General features: G+C 37.2%; 1 protein-coding gene across 4 annotated transcripts in view; it reads right to left on the reverse strand.

The window, feature by feature from the left end:
• Positions 1-16,456, reverse strand: part of hdac4 (histone deacetylase 4) — a 218,259-nt gene that overhangs the window by 185,588 nt on the left and 16,215 nt on the right. The window lies entirely within an intron of this gene.

Genomic DNA, 16,456 nt, shown 5'->3' on the forward strand with positions numbered 1-16,456 from the left:
TGCACACTATCAGACTACAGACAAGTCTTTTCAACCCCCACAGCAGAGCAGGAACACACAGCACTTTCCCTCTTAAAGCATGGGTGGATGGGTCAGTTTTGACATCCACGTCGGACACTGTGACACGCCATGAAATCTTTAAAACAATGAAAGTTAAATCCATGGCTCTGTCCCAAAAGCTAGTGAGGAACTCCCTATAAAAGCAGCATTCCAACTGAAAAGAAAAATAGCTCAAATACTAAAAATAAAAAAAATATTGCAAATAATCTAATACTCTAATTCAATTTTAAAATAATCAAATATTGAAGAATGAAAATATTCAAATACTGAATTAACATATTAAAATCAGATATTCAAATAATATTCAAATAATGAAGAATGAAATTACTGAAATGCTAAAATATTAACATCAAATATTAAAATTATAATAATAAAAAATCAAATACTAAAATCAAATAATCAAGTATAAAAATAATCATAATCAAATAATGAAGAATGAAATTACTCAATCATTATCAGTATAGTTTTATTTAATGCCATGTGAGCATCTGTGGCTCTCTTCATGGCAAAAACTGAATTACAAAAATACAAGGGTTACATATATACAATAAAAATAAAAACCAAGCACTGAGGAAATAATACATGAGATTACTCAAATACTGAAAAAAATCAAATATTAAAATACTCCAAAAACTCAATGACAGAATAAAAACACAAAACACACAAATATTGGGTGTAACGGGTCGAATGCCATCTTGGATGCATAATGCAATTGCATTACCTTTTCCACAAAGCTTGCCTTAAAATTGGGCAATATTATTACTCTGCCTTCTAAGTTTGAGCCGTCAAAGATATCTGTGAATTTAACACCAGCCTGGTGTACAACAAGCATTATGCAAATAATTTTGCAACATTTCATCAACCAAAAAAAGTCCCTTGTTCTGATGAACAAAGCCAGCAAGAGCATAATTTAGGAAGTTAAAGAGGTCTCTAATAGTAGATTTCTATTTGTACGGCTCAATGAAGGTCACAAGTGCTTTCATCTGTCTGATGTGCGGTGGGGATGATGAGGATTCGGAAAGGTCACACCAATCATAACTCCGTATAGGAAAAGACTGAGATGCTGGAAAACACAGGGATAAATCAGACACGTGTACATTCACGGATCTCGCTACTCAGCCAAAGACATTGCAAGCGTCTTGTCGAATTTCAAGGCACAGGAAAATATGACATATTGTCGGCATGTTAGGGAAAAGGAATGCGCTCCTTATTTTTGTTTAGGAACAGTGATTTGAGCTCATGCTAGACTGAAACGCTGATGGAAGAATGTCACCGGCTCCATTAGTTCTTTTCCGAGGCTTGAATTGTGCTCATTTTGAAGGGTGTGCAGGAATACTGGGTCCCGCCATCATTACTCAAGCTAAGATCTGGTACACTTACGATACATCATCGATGTTTAAAACAGCCCATTACTCAAACTTTACCAAACCAGCACTCGCTTTTTGGCGTTCAATAGATGAACCACTCACCAAGCACTCATGAATTTTACAAGAGTTGCCTGCTGCTTTTTTTTTCATTCAGGCAGGAGGAAAATATAAATCTATACCACAGAAAGTTCTGGTCCTTCAATCTAATTGGCTGAGGCCTTCCAGGAGTGCTGATATTTCACAGTATCAGCACAGGGACCGTTTACCACTTGTATCACTCCGCTTGTCTCTGCACGTTCTAGACAGGCTTTTTTTTTTTTTTTTTTTTTTTTTCTCAGAGCGTGTCAATGGCGAAACAGAAACCCAATATAAATTTCGAAATACTATGTTGTTGTGTCACGGAATGCATTTTTTGGTGAAACATGATCCTACAGAAATCATTCTAACATCCCGATTTGTTGCTAAAGAAACATGTCTTATGATCAATGTTTAAAACAGTTTTTTGTGGAAACAATGATGAATAGTTTTCAGGATTCTTTGATAAATAGAAAGTTTAAAAGAACAGCATTTATTTGAAATAGAAATGTTTTATAACATAGCAAAGCTGACCCCAAACTTTTGTACAGTGGTATATATACACTTTTCTGTTCAACAATGTTAATGCCACACTGTGCACAAAGTGAGGTGCATAGAAATAGTTTTCCGGACCTGAACTATTACTGAACACCATTGAACTGGAACAGTGAGCCAGATCCCACTGCCTAACATCAGTGGATGATCTCACTGATGATGTATTGCTGAACATTTACATCTAAAAAGAATGACAAAAAAGCATGGATCCCTCCCTTTGCTGCTCTAACAACTTCCAACTCTTCTGGAAAGGCCTGTAATGTTGGAACATGGAAGCAAGGATTTATTCCCATTCAGACACAAAAGCACCAGTGAGGTCAGGTAACGTTCTGCGACGGGCCTGGCCGTTCCAATTGATCCCAAAGGTGTTCAACAAATACAACTCTCAATAAATACAATAACTCACAAACTTTAAACGTGCTTTGTGCAAATGATACATTATCAAAACCACCGTTTGTTGAACACATCCCCACATCACCCTGCATTCATAACATTAGCTTAATACTGACACGGTAACGTAAATGTTTCTTACCAAATGATAAAGCGGTAGATGAGGTAGAACAGTTGCAAGACTATCGGCCAGGCCAAGTTTGGAAGGATTGTCTTTAGTAGCTAATCTGTGGATTAGTGCCTGGAAAGTTTCAGTTCCATCAAGGAAACCGTTTCGATTGTATTCCCTATTTGGCCAAAAGAGCACAACAGTAACCGTGTCCCATCGTGAAAGTCGTCTTTGCGTCTACCTTCACTCTTAAACTCTTTATATTTAGATATATTTGGATACTGTACAACAAAGATGACATATATTGTATTTCTTGCAACCTACTCGCTAGTTTAATACAGCATTACATTGTAAATTGGAATTCAATTGCATAATTTGCTATGCTTCAATACACTGTCAGAAAAAGGGTACAGTAGGAGCCCATTTCTGTCCCCCAAGGTACAATCTACACTAACGTACCCCATAGGGCTTAGTATTGGATCTCAAGGTACATATATGTACCCTTTTGAGGGTAAAAAAGCATTAAAAAGGTACATATATGTACCGTTTCTTTTAAAGGTTAAGGTACAATATTGTACCCTTGAGGGTACAGCCCCAGTGACAAGCCCCTAAAGGTACAATTATGTACTTTATTTTCTGAGAGTGTAGGGATGAGCCTGAAGCCTAAATCCAAATTCGGAAAGGAATAGAAAATGACTAACGCACTCTACGGAGACCCTAAAGGGACATGGTTAGGCTTGCTGCGGGTATATCAGATTTCACTTATGTGAAGATAGTAAAGAAAAATGACTGACAGGACAATGAGGATAATTTGATGCGAAACACATCCTCAGCGTCATTAAATATCTTATCTTGTAGAAAAGTGTGTTCAGTACCATCACTCCCTATTCACAGAGTAAGCGTGATTGTGAATAGGAAAGTGAAAAGCTAGCATTTTACAAGCAATTTGAATACTCTGCATATTGATGCCTGCAAATTATGTACAATATAAATACCCAACTATATAAATTGCGAGATAATGCAAAACCCATTGAAATATATTTTTCCTCCCATCTCATATTTTTTCCCCATCACTATGTCCCTTTCGGGGCTCCGTAGAATGCGTAATTTCCTTTCTGAACATAGTATTCGGCTTCGAGCAATAATTCCCACAATAAATTATATAGTCTTGTGACTTTTTACCAATATTCAAGCACTTTTTCTGCTTTAAATCAAACGTTGTAATGTTGTGATTGATTACAGAGCTGGTTAGTTTGATTCAAGATACAGAACTCTTTACTTTTTTTTTTAAATCTCAATGGAGACAAGGTGAAAACTACTTCCAAAACCAGTGATAAAGGCTGTTTCCCAAGACTTTTTTCCTATCCTGCCAAAAAAAACCTAAGCCACAGTCTCATCTGGCTTGCTCACTGGAGGTACTGAGGCACTATGTTCTGTAAAGCTGCTTTGAAATAAAACATATTGTGAAAAGCGCTACACAAATAAAACTGACCTGACATTTGCTGAAGGTAGGCAAGGGACTTCACCTAACTTCAACCCTTAATTGTCTTTATTCGTTGAGTCATCTGCACAAATATCACAGCATAAACACAAACAGAAGAATATTATGTGTTTCTGGCATCATGCACAAGAAACAAAACAAACCTCGGGATACATAAAGAGTAAAGGAGTAATTGGTGTCAGAGAAGTGTTTATACTTCAGCCAGAATTTTCTTAAAAGGGGTCATAGCACCTATTTTTTAATAATTTAGTTTTTTTCCCTCAGTAATCCAATTACAATTTTAGTCTGTTTTTTGTCATCCAAATTAAATTCGGTTTTTCATGACTGTTATAATTAAACAGGTAATTTTTTACTCTGGTGGGTCGGTCCTAAGAGTAATGATTCACAAAACTATCAACGCTAAAAAAAAAGGTAAAGAAACAAACTGTGAAGATCAGAGTGAAATTATCAAATTATATTGTTAAAAATAAACAATGTTCTAGTTTAGAAGTAAAAGAAATCTTTCCTCTGTATTAGGAAGTTGAATGACAGAGGAAGAGGAATTGATTCCACCATTGTCCTAATTTACTAAATGTGATGAAATATAAGCTAATATAAACTTGTCTGTCTGTCTGTCTGTCTGTCTGTCCTAACCTTCAAATCTTTTTTCAATATTCAAAAGTTTGGCGTGACAAACTTTGCTAGTTAAAAGTTTGCTAGTTAAAAATTAGTTCTATGAATTTCAATTCTACTTCCTTACATTCAAATTTGAATTGCAATTCTACATCCTGTTGTTCTGCATCCTGCAATTCTACAACCCCAATTGAAAAGGAATTTAAAGGGGTGGTAAAACACGATTTCACTTTTCTAACTTTAGTTAGTGTGTAATGTTGCTGTTTGAGCATAAACAACATCTGCAAAGTTACAACTTTCAAAGTTTAAAGCAAAGGGAGATATTTGCTTTTAAAGAAATCAATTTCTAAGAACTACAAAAAACGGCCAGTAGGGACTACACGACATTCCTGCGGGCTTGCTGACATCACTAAGCCCAATATTTACATAAACCCCTCCTCCGATGAAGGATTCGCACAACGGCTAGATGGAGCAGTTCCAACTTTAAAAACAGAAACTGTTTACGGGCCACAACCTGCAAGTATGATTTATTTTTCATCGTTGTGTTTTCCTGTAATAGTTCGTATTGTTAATTGTACGTTGTAGCAAGGAAGTAAACGAAGGACAACGCTGTTTGGCTCCACAAATCAGTTTGTTTTATGCTAACGTTAATTCATACTTATCCGACAAACACATACAAACTTCTGTTCTGTTTAATACCACCAGCGCAGCGAACTTGGAATGTTCGTGGTTGTTGTGTTGTCGTTTATGTGATCAGTGTAAATTATTCTTTGATTATAGCTTTTATGTATTGTTTATCTACAGGCATGCTAAACATGGTTTTGTGTTTGATTTGGCTACTGTTGTAAAGCCAATGTTTAGTGTTCGTATTGGATTAATAGTTCAGGCGACAGATATTTAGCTACAATCGTTCTAAATATACAAAAGTAACAGTGTCATATAGCGATCTGCAGTCTTAAAAACATACCTTTCTGAAACGTCCTTTAACAGCCATTCTTGCACAGGTTCTGCTCGATCCTCTCCACTAACATTCTCTGGGTCTGACTCGGGCTCAAACTGGTATGGCAATATTGACAATATTCAGTTGTTTACTGAAGCACAAACTACCGGTAAAGATAATGGGGCGTGACGTTTCCGAACAACGTGTACTTGGCAGTAAGCGAATCACAACACACTGGGCCAGCTAACCAATCTGAGCCCATTGCGTATTTTGAAGGGCGGGGCTTCATAGAACGCGGAAATCATCCGACCGTTTTTACAAGGAGGGACAGAGCAGTGTAGAATAATGGTTAAATATGTGAAAAATAATGCGAATTTTTAAAAACGAAGCATGAACATGTTACAGTGACCCCCACAAACACAATCAAGCCTTCGAAAAAAGGCGTTTTACCACCCCTTTAAAAGCCATTCTCAGTGGAAAAAATGTAATTAAAAAAGTAATCTTTGTGGCTTAGTTTCACTTGGAAAGAAGCTTCGAGTTGTGAAAGTTTCAGTCCTTAAAGCACATAGAACGGATTTCATTTGATTCAAAATATTTGATTAGTCATCATGACCCCTTTAAACAAATCATTTTAAACATCCCCACTGACATGACTGAATTGTGGTGTTCCTGAACACAAAGCACAATTCACAGAGGAAATGGAAACAAACTGTGGTGGCCTGTGAAACAACCCTGCTTGTAAAAAAACAAGAGATGTTGAGGATTATTTAAAGAAAACATCTCGTCACATCTGGCTCCGGGGCTTTGAAGCTGGTGAATTTCCCACAAGTGCTGGTTAACTGCACGGTCCTAACAGTGGCGGGCTGGTGGGTTTGGCCAGCCGTCTGCCTCGTAATGGTGCGGCGTGCCTCATCAAGATTGGCTGCTCGCTCTGGTCTCTGAAGCTGTAATCGAACTCGTCTGCCAGACAAACTAGCATACGTGTGCCTTGATGTGTGTTAGATGCGGCTATAAAACATGTTTTAAATGGCGTGCACAGCAAGTGCTAGGCTACGTCAAAATGCTCTTAACTTTGCAATTAGCTGGTCTTTCCTGCCACATTCATGTGGCTCATGAGGGCCAGACTGTGGGTTTGCAAATCTGCGTAGTTGTGTGAGATGCCATCTGAAAAAATGAGTGGAATGTGATAATGCCTCAATATGAAGAAGAAAAAAAATGACAAGCCATAAACACATGCAGGATAAGCTTTGAGTGCCTATTCATAACAGTCATATTTCATTTTGGAAAAACTCATAAATGAACGATAAACGTCCCTTTTGGCAAAGCGGAACCCGAGGCATTTCTTAAATTCAATACAAAGGCAGAACGCGGGTATATTTCACCCCGAATTGGATTAGCAGAATTGGATATTATGGAAAACGAAAAAATGAGACAATGACAGCATATAAATCTCATTACTCTCTCATCATTTCCATTGTTCTGAGGAGGTTTTGTTTAAACTAGTCCTCCCCTCTCTGGCTTCCGCCAACACATCTATCTTTCCACAGCGGCAAATTTTCCAGAGCACTTGTTTGGTAATAGCAATGACATTTTGGTGACCTTACAACACTAATTCTACACTTCGTAGACCACAGACTAATATTTACACTGATTTACCCACAAACCCCCCTGAAAATCACCTCCTGATTACAGTTTTACGCAAGTAATACAGGCCACTGCACACTTTAAACAAACACACTGGTCTCCAATATCACTGCCTGGGTAATTAACTTCCTCTAAAGCCTTGACTCTGGCCCTGATAGATGCTGTTTGAGACTTCTTTTTGTTGGTTTTCTTGGTAAATAAGCAGTTTTAAGATTCAAAAAGTATAAACAAAGAAAAGTTATGACATAAAATGAATAAGAATTCCTATGTGACTAATCGTTTAAGCAAAATAGGGACATTGATCATTTAAAGGGGTGGTATAACGCCCTTTTCACAAGATGTAAAATAAGTCGTTGATGTCCCCAGAGTGTGTATGTGAAGTTTTAGCTCAAAATACCCCACAGATATTTTTATATAGCATGTTACAATTGTCCCTTTTTGAGGGTGAGCAAAAACGCACCGTTTTGTGTCTGTTCCTTTAAATGCAAATGAGCTGCTGCTCCCAGCACAGAGGGCGGAGCTTCAACAGCTTGCACTCACACAGACATGCACTGAAAATTTCTAAAACTTTTAGCCTTTTATGTTCAAACCGGATTCAGACAATGATGGAGAGACTCGAGAAGATGTACCAGCCGTTTGTTGTAGTCCTTAAAAAGCAATTTCTTTAAAAGCAAATATCTTCCTTTGCTTTGAACTTTGAGAATTGTAACTTTGCAGATGTTGTTTATGCTCAAACAGCAACTTTACTCACTAACTAAAGTTAAAAAAGTGAAATCATAATCAACCACCCCTTTAAAAAACTGCAGAAAAGGGCCAAAAGAAGATATTCTGAAATGCATACTTTTTTCGGTTGCACTTTATTTTACAGTATGCGCACTTAAGTGTACTTACCTAAGAAACTACAGATTAATATAAGGCATGGCTGGACTGGCCATTGGGCATACCGGGCATTTTCCCGGTGGGCTGACGTGCTTTTCGGGCCGATACATCTCATATACATAATTTTTTTATTTATTTTTTTAACGGCCCATAAAATTTGTACATCGGCGGCCCATTCGTTTGGTTTTGTTTTGCTTAATTGGCGGCGCTGGGTTTGTGCCGGTGTAATGCATTGGTCCAAAAAAGTCAGTGTTAGTTTTTTTTTTTCTGACAGACCAGCACATGAAACACGTAGATCAGCGGCCCATTGGTTCTTTTCTTGATTGACACTGGGCTGGCCCAATCACAACTTTAAACGAGTGAGCGAGCGTGCAGCAGTGTCAGTGTGTATCTGTCAAAATAGATGGAGAAGAAACGCAAGGAATGTGCAGAGAAATAGCGTGAAAAAATAGAACCAGGCCCTTAAAGCAGACGCTTTATGTGTCAAAATATATGTTTTCTGCCCTTCATCAGCTCCTGTGATGATGATGATAGTGATGAGGATCAGGAGAGAGATGAGAGAGTGTAGAGCCTGCGGTAAGCAGAACTACTTTCAAAACACTTAGGCAATGTCATGAGTGTAGGAACCCATAACCCAGTTACAGATTATTTCCACATCTGCATAGTTGACGATTACCGCAATTCACTAGAAATCTAATGAGAGGCGTTTGTAAACCATGTTTTCCGCCAAAATAAAAGCTTGATGCAGTTTGCGTCAAAATAAAAGATCATGTGCTTATCTCTTTCAAGTATAGAAATTGGTACAAAACTAATTATGAAAGTTTCCTTTATTTTTTAGTGCATTTGTTTTACAAAATATGGCAATTACTGTCATTGGATTAATATTATAACTATTATTATGTAGTAGGTGTAATGTAAATAGACACTGTAACTAAAAGAGGTTTGAATTTTTCTTTGTTTAATTTGCACACTGAATATGGGTTGGAGCTTTTAATTTTGAACTCTCAAAATGCACCAGATTGATGAATTTAACATTAAAATGCACAAAATTCTCTCACGGGGGGGCATGCCCCCCAACCCCCCTAGAAGGACCGAGGTCCACCCACCACAGTTTTAACAAAAATCCTGTAAAAAAAACTTGTATTGCTATGCTAATGCAGATTATAGATTATATATAAGGTAACCAACTACATTGGTAATAACTATAATACATACATAGTATGCACACAGGGAATAGTACAGTAAAATAAAGTGATACCCTTTTTTCAATACAACTTTAATCAAATTGTTATGCTGCTTTCAAATTATAAAAATGCTAGCTTACACTTTATTTTAAGGTGATGTAGTTACATTGCACTTAAGTACTACTGCGTAATATAAATTAACCACATTTACTTACTATAGAGTTACGGTTAGGGTTAGTTACGCAATTATGCATAATTTACTGTTATTACTACAGTAAGTACATGTAGTAACGTGTAACTACGTCACCTTGAAATAAAGTTACCAAATGCTGAATTAAAGCAATTTCAGTACTAGTTGTCTCAGACTTGTATTTGATTTAATTTAAATTTAATTCTCAAATACACCCTGTTCCCAACTTCTCCATATTTGACAGAACATATTTGAAACTCTTTCATTGAACCCACATAGTATCTCCATTTATTGTGGTCATTTTTAAGTAAAAGTAAGAATAACAGACACTTAGGGCAATTTTATGCAAAAAGCTCTGCAGATTTCCATGTTACATGGAAATGTTACAATACAAAAAAAAGAGTTCTGGGGAAATTGCCGCACTTACGAACATCACACAGCACTTGTGTCATTTTTGGGATGAGGAGAACATTTTTGAGAAAATTATGAACTCTAACAGTCCTCAGGATAAATGTGATGCTGAACGCTACCCACAAACTTGTCATGAATTATTCAAAACCATCTGCTACCGAACTGGAGCTGAAAAAGGATCGAGGGATATTTTGGGTTTCAGTGCATCTGTGCGTGCACTAGCGTCTAATTCCCTTTCCTTCAAGATCCTTCTGCATGGATGTACTGTAGCATTACCTCTCCAAAAGGAAAGGAATGTAGAGCTCTCGGAAGGTTAGCTGCGAGTAGTGAGCTCAAATCAACAGGAGAAAGGCTAAAAATATTAAAACCCTATGACGATAAATGTTTAGCACAGTATTTTATATGTACTTGTATAAGGACTAGGCATACCAAACCAAACCAAACCATAAATTTCAATCAGCCATTGTGTTCCAGTGGTTGACATAAGAACTAAAAAACTAGTTAAAAATTACGAATTGAATATTTTGTAATTGAGTAATTTACTGGCAAATGAATATTAATTACATTTCATTTATATGCACCAGTATAACAGTACATACACAATTCAGAACAATATAATATTTACCAACATAAGGTTTTACTTAAACATTTAATATATGAAAAATGCAAGGAATTTGAGTGATGAAGGAAACTTGAACTAAAAGTTTTGGGTCGTTGAAACTTTTTAAATGTTTTTGAGAGAAGTTCCTTATGCTCACCAATGCTGCATTGATTTGATCAAAAATACAGCAAAAACTGTAATATTGTGAAATATTATTACAATTTAAAATAACTGATTTCTATTTGAATATAATGTTAAAATGTAATTTATTCCTGTGTGAAGCAAATTTTTCAGCAACCATTTCTCCAGTAAAAAGTTCAGCATTTATTTGAAAAATACAAATATTTTTGCATTTAACAAAATAAATGTCTTTACGGTCACTTTTGCACTTTTGATCTCTTGCTGAATAAAAGTAATTTAACCTTAACCTTAATCTGTTGGTAGCGTAGATATTAAAAGAAATATTGAAAATAAATCAAATCACAATAACACTCAACAATATTCATTGACAATAGTCAATCAACATTTGAATCGGTCTATAAGATCCATCTACATACTGTAAGTGTAAAACAGAGACCACCCAATAGCAAACGTTTTGCTGGATAATAACTGAGAATGAAACTATGATCTGGAAAGAAAACAAGACAAAAAGGAAAGCTAACAGCAAAAAAAGTCACTGGGTTTGAATTAAATAAATTCGCCCTCATTTGTTTGAGACAAGGACTCAAACAACTCTTAGACTTCACAAATCCAAGCCTTGGCTTTAGTTAAATTAAAGAGCCCAGAGAGACCTGTGGCTAGATCTCCTCTAATAAAATTTGGGTGTTAAATAAACTGCGCTAGCGCCTCAAAGGACCTGTAGAGCCCTAACTAGCGCTGGCCAGGCTTCAGTCACAGCCCGGCCTGTCTTTGTGTTTATGTTTGAAGCAGGAGAGTTGCCTTCATGACGATTTATTGACGCAAGATCCCCACAGTTCAGCCTGCCAGCAATTAATCATGGGCCTTGTTCAGGCCTGTGAGAGCGATCTCCCCACAACCTGAGCCAGGAGACTAACCTACTTGTGAGATCGGCACAGCGCTTGATCACTGAAACAAAACTACCACCCAAAATGTGTTACCAGCAAAGAATATATGATCTGTCATCCTTCAACACCAATCAACAGTTCCTCTTGCTGGAAAATAATTGAGCTTCATGACAGAAATGATCCGTGAGCACATGGCATGGCAAACGTTCACGTTTCTGAGGAAAAGGGCCCTGAGAAACCGGATAAAAATAGGTTTCGTGATGAAAGACCACTCCTATATCATTTACTTTTCTATCAACAGAGGTTCCCAGAGCATGGGATCCCTTCATGAGAAGTGAGGATGTAACGTACAAACAAGCTTCACACGACATGCAATTCATAAACAGAGAAGATTAAGATTTAAGATCTGAAGAGGGAAGAAATCTCTGCAAACCTCAAGGTATGACGCAAAACAACAACTGAACAAACATGAAAAATGAAAACAACTTACATAATACAGTTGCTATGATCTATATTACAATTGCACAACCACACTTGAGATGCACTCTAGAGACAGACAGATATATGGGCCAATATTGTGTATGTCTCACATACCATGATTATGTGCAGGTCTATTTCAGTATTATATCCACCATTCCGCTCTTGTCTTTTGTTCTTTGATTAACATGGCAGACAGCAGCCTAATATTCTTGCTGTCACTAAGTTTATGCACAGATTCAATATACTGTTACACAAAATGCATTATCTTTATCAACTATTTACGTTCCAGACCTGAATGTGTTTAACTGAATACTCATTTTGGTACTTGCGACTCACAAGCTGTTTGAAAGGCGGCTTTATGTGCGCGTCAATTATAAAGATCAGTGGCGTGCACGCAGTGGTGTGAACGCAAAACCTGTGGGAATTAGTAAAATGAATCACAATACAAGCACTATTTAACCGGAGCGAATGAGACGAGTGAGTGAGAGGAAGCGGGTGTGTGTCACTTCACTTCATCGTCGGAGAGAAGAGAGTGAGAACATGCAGCTGAAGTTATTGCCTGTGCAATATTCCTAATGTAATATTGGCTGATTAATCTCTAAAACTCACACACAATGCATATCACTGTTTAAACAGAACCAATAGCCAGAACTACATATTTGCTACCTTTAACAACACTCAAATGACCTCACATGGTCATGGCCTTTTGGCAATATGGCAATTTTCTCTTACTCCCAACAACTTAACCAGCATTAAATTTGGCAGAGAAACAAAACTCCTAGCACAAGGTTATTTAATGAATGGACAAACTGACTGGAACTCATAGAGAGACATAGTTTGGGTTTTATTGGGGGAAGGAAAAATTCCCTGAAAAACCTGCCCTCTGAATGCCGAGAAGGAAATAATTACACATAATGAGGCACAAAAAGCACTCAAATATCATGATTAAACTCTGCAAAACAAGATAGTTCCAACACAAATTGGTTTAATAGTTCAAAACGATGACCGCGGGACTAGAACAAATTAAGCCACCCAACAAAATGTCAGCTCAAAATAATAATAAAAAAAATAATAAAAAAGCATAGCAACAACCAAAATAAGTTTACCCACTATTTTTGTATTGCACATAATGTGGTAATGCGTGTAGGCCTACTAAATAAAAACATATAACAAGCATTCCATCAGGCCAGTGGAATTCAAAATAATAGGAATTATTGATGGCAAAAAAAAAATTCAAGGAAAACATGAATCTATCACTGTACCGTGTACTCACATTTTACAAAAAACACATTATGATTCACATTTCAACCATGTAAATCTGTCCGCCCCTCGTAAACATCAGGACATATTTTCCACATTTTCATTTTAAATCTCAAACTTGCAAGCAAGCAAGAAAGCAAAGACTGATACAAGAAAGAAAGAAAAAGTCAGTGACGCAAGTTTACAGGCACAGATTTCCATCAGTCCAAATCAATTCAATCCAACTGCAGATTCCAAAAGTTTATAAACTACTGTTCAATAGTTCAGAGTCAATAACTTATTTTTAAATTAATACTTTTATCCAACAAGGACACTGATGATCGAAAAAGACTACTATAATTTTACTTATAAACAAATGTCGTTCTTTTGAACTTTCCATTCATCAAAAATCTAATCTAATCTATATTAATCATCAAAAATGCTATTCATACACTTTTGAACAGTAGAGCATGTAAAAAAAGACTTCTTTTAAAAGAAAAAATCAAGTATTCTGGAAGAAAAAAAAATTCTGTTAGCATTACAAATTACCAAGTGAAAGCTTGTGATTCATATCAGAGAAAGTGACTGATTCAGTTCACTTAAAAAGATGATTTGCTGTAATTGTTATTTTCATCTTTCTAACATTTCTAAAATATAAAAAAAACAGAAAAACATAGAAAAGTCTCAGGATGAGACATGATTTATAGTTTTGAAATGAAATTGGAATTGTTTTCCAATTTGATACTTTAACCAACATTTTAGGTAGAATCAGATTATTCAAGGATTATTAAAACACGCCAATCACACTGTGCAGCACTAGGTTCTCTCATGCGAGGGGATTATGGGTTAAGACTTCTCAAGAGCTATTCTTAGACTCGATGGTGGCAGTAATACGGCATAAACAGAGATTGACTGAGGAGCAGGCAGGTTTGCAGCTGCACGGCCCGACTAAAAACAGTGACAGACTGCGATTACGAGTCTGCTGTAGGGGAGTTTGGTGCACTGGCGTCTGCATCTGGATCAAGTTGCGTTCCCCATACGCCTACCCTGGGGCAAACACACCATTAGTGCCAGTTGTGTGGAGCAGTAAAGCCTGTAGGCTAGCAGCCATGATGTCAGCCTGCTGGGCTAAACTGGGCAGTCCATGCAACTGGGTACACAGAAAACAATGGGCTCCATCACCCAGTAACCCAGCAGAATGGAACCGCCTGATATTCCCAAAGGAAATCTGGACTTTGATACGGCCGGATCAAAAACCTGTTTGCCAGTCCAGAAGCTCTGGAGAGAAATGAAAGTACATCAAGCTGTCCACCTTCAAATGCACAGAGATATCAGAGCCTCAGGCAAAAGCTTCTAAGGTACTGAAATAAATACAAGCCCAGAGCGCTAAAGCGATATTCATCGTTACTGGCAAATCAGCCATTGCTTTTCATGTGGCTCATGGGACGAGAGCAGCAAGCTGACAATCAAACAGCTGCTCTCCATGGCGCAAGTCCTGAGACTGAGCGCAAGCATTCGCAAATGCTTTCTGTACCACAAATAATAAGCTTTAAAAAACATACTTTCTCTGTACAGATGTGAAGGACGGGTCTCGAGAAGAAAGTCCACATTGAGGCACACTGGGTAATGTCAACAGATGCTGAAGGAATGTGATGTGGATGAAAATTCAGTGAAAGAGAGAGAGTGTTCAGGGAATGACCTCCTCTGATGAGAAACAGCAGATTAGACTGATGCTGGCGATCCCCGGCCGAAAATGCTCTTTTGGACCAAAAGCGGATTAGTGGATGGGATGTGTGAGAGGTGACATCAGGCCTCCAATCTCCAATCCAGCTCAGAGAGAACAAAACTATTACATCAACCCTGGATTAGCAACACAGACCACCAACGAAGTCTTTAACCCTTTGAGAAGATCAGGAGTGAGATGATTGGCTAATGAGTGTTGTTTCTGTAATCTACTCATGTGGAGCAAAACACTGCTCTCAACACCATTACATGAAACAATATTCAGATGAAAACCTCTTAATATTTCATGTAAATATTTGAATATACTCATACATAAACTGCTGTTCAAAGGTTTTAGGGTGTGCTCACACTTGTAATTCGGTTCTCTTGGTTCTTTTGGTCCAGACCAAGAAAGAAAATCATACATTTAGTCCTGGTTCGCTTAGAGTTCACACTGTAATTTCTAACAGTGATAAAATGTGTAAAGGAGTCAAAACAGCGGCAGGAATCCCTTCATCACACACGCAAAACAAAGATCTGCTGTGAGGAGACGTGGTTCTGATGCCTGTGATGGGCAACATAGGGACTATGACGGGGGAAAAAAGGGTATGCTTGAGCATTCTGTCCTTTTTAGGGTCGCATCTTGTGACATCATGTCCAGTTTTTGGTTCGTTAACATGTCTTTGGTCCGTGTTGCGTTCATATTTCAGTCGAACTGCACCAGAGTTTGTTTGGAAGCTTGGTCCGCTTGTTTGGTGCGCATGAGGGTTCAGATGGCAGCGTTCACACTTATTCAAATAAACCGCACTAACAGAGCAAACGCACCAAAATTCATTTTAATCAAACCAAACCTGACAAGTGTTTACACACCCTTAAAGAAGTCTCTTATGCTCATCAATACTGAATTTATTTGATAAAAAAATACCATAAAACAGTAATATTGTGAAATATTATTACAAATTAAAATATGTTTTCAATTTTAATATATTTTTAAAATCTAATTCATTCCTGTGATGCCAAGCTGAGTTTTCAGCATCATTACTCCAGTCTTCAGTGTCACATGATCCTTCAGAAATCATTCTAAGATGCAGATTTTGGTGCTGAAGAAACATTTCTTATAATTATCAATGTTGAAAACAGTTGATAATAATGATTGATATTTTTCAGTATTATCATCATTAATGAATGTTATAAGCCAGAAACAATAAGCACAGTGATTTTACCACAGTTAAGGCAGGGTTAGGCTAAGAACACCACAATATCATTAGCAAAATATTGGCGAAATTTTGCATGCAAAAAGGTTGATTATCAATTGTCAATAGTGTATCAAACACAGAAGTCACTAACCAAGCTGCTTTCTGTTGTCCGCAAGATTAACTTGAACCCGTTGAGCCTGAAATCTGCGTGCTGAAATCTTTCACAATTCACAATTCTGAAAAATTCACAATCACGAAGATTCCTATTGAACTGCC

The sequence above is a fragment of the Abramis brama genome (assembly GCF_963993115.1).
Source record: "Abramis brama genome assembly, chromosome: 8".
NCBI classification, from domain to species: domain Eukaryota; kingdom Metazoa; phylum Chordata; class Actinopteri; order Cypriniformes; family Leuciscidae; genus Abramis; species Abramis brama.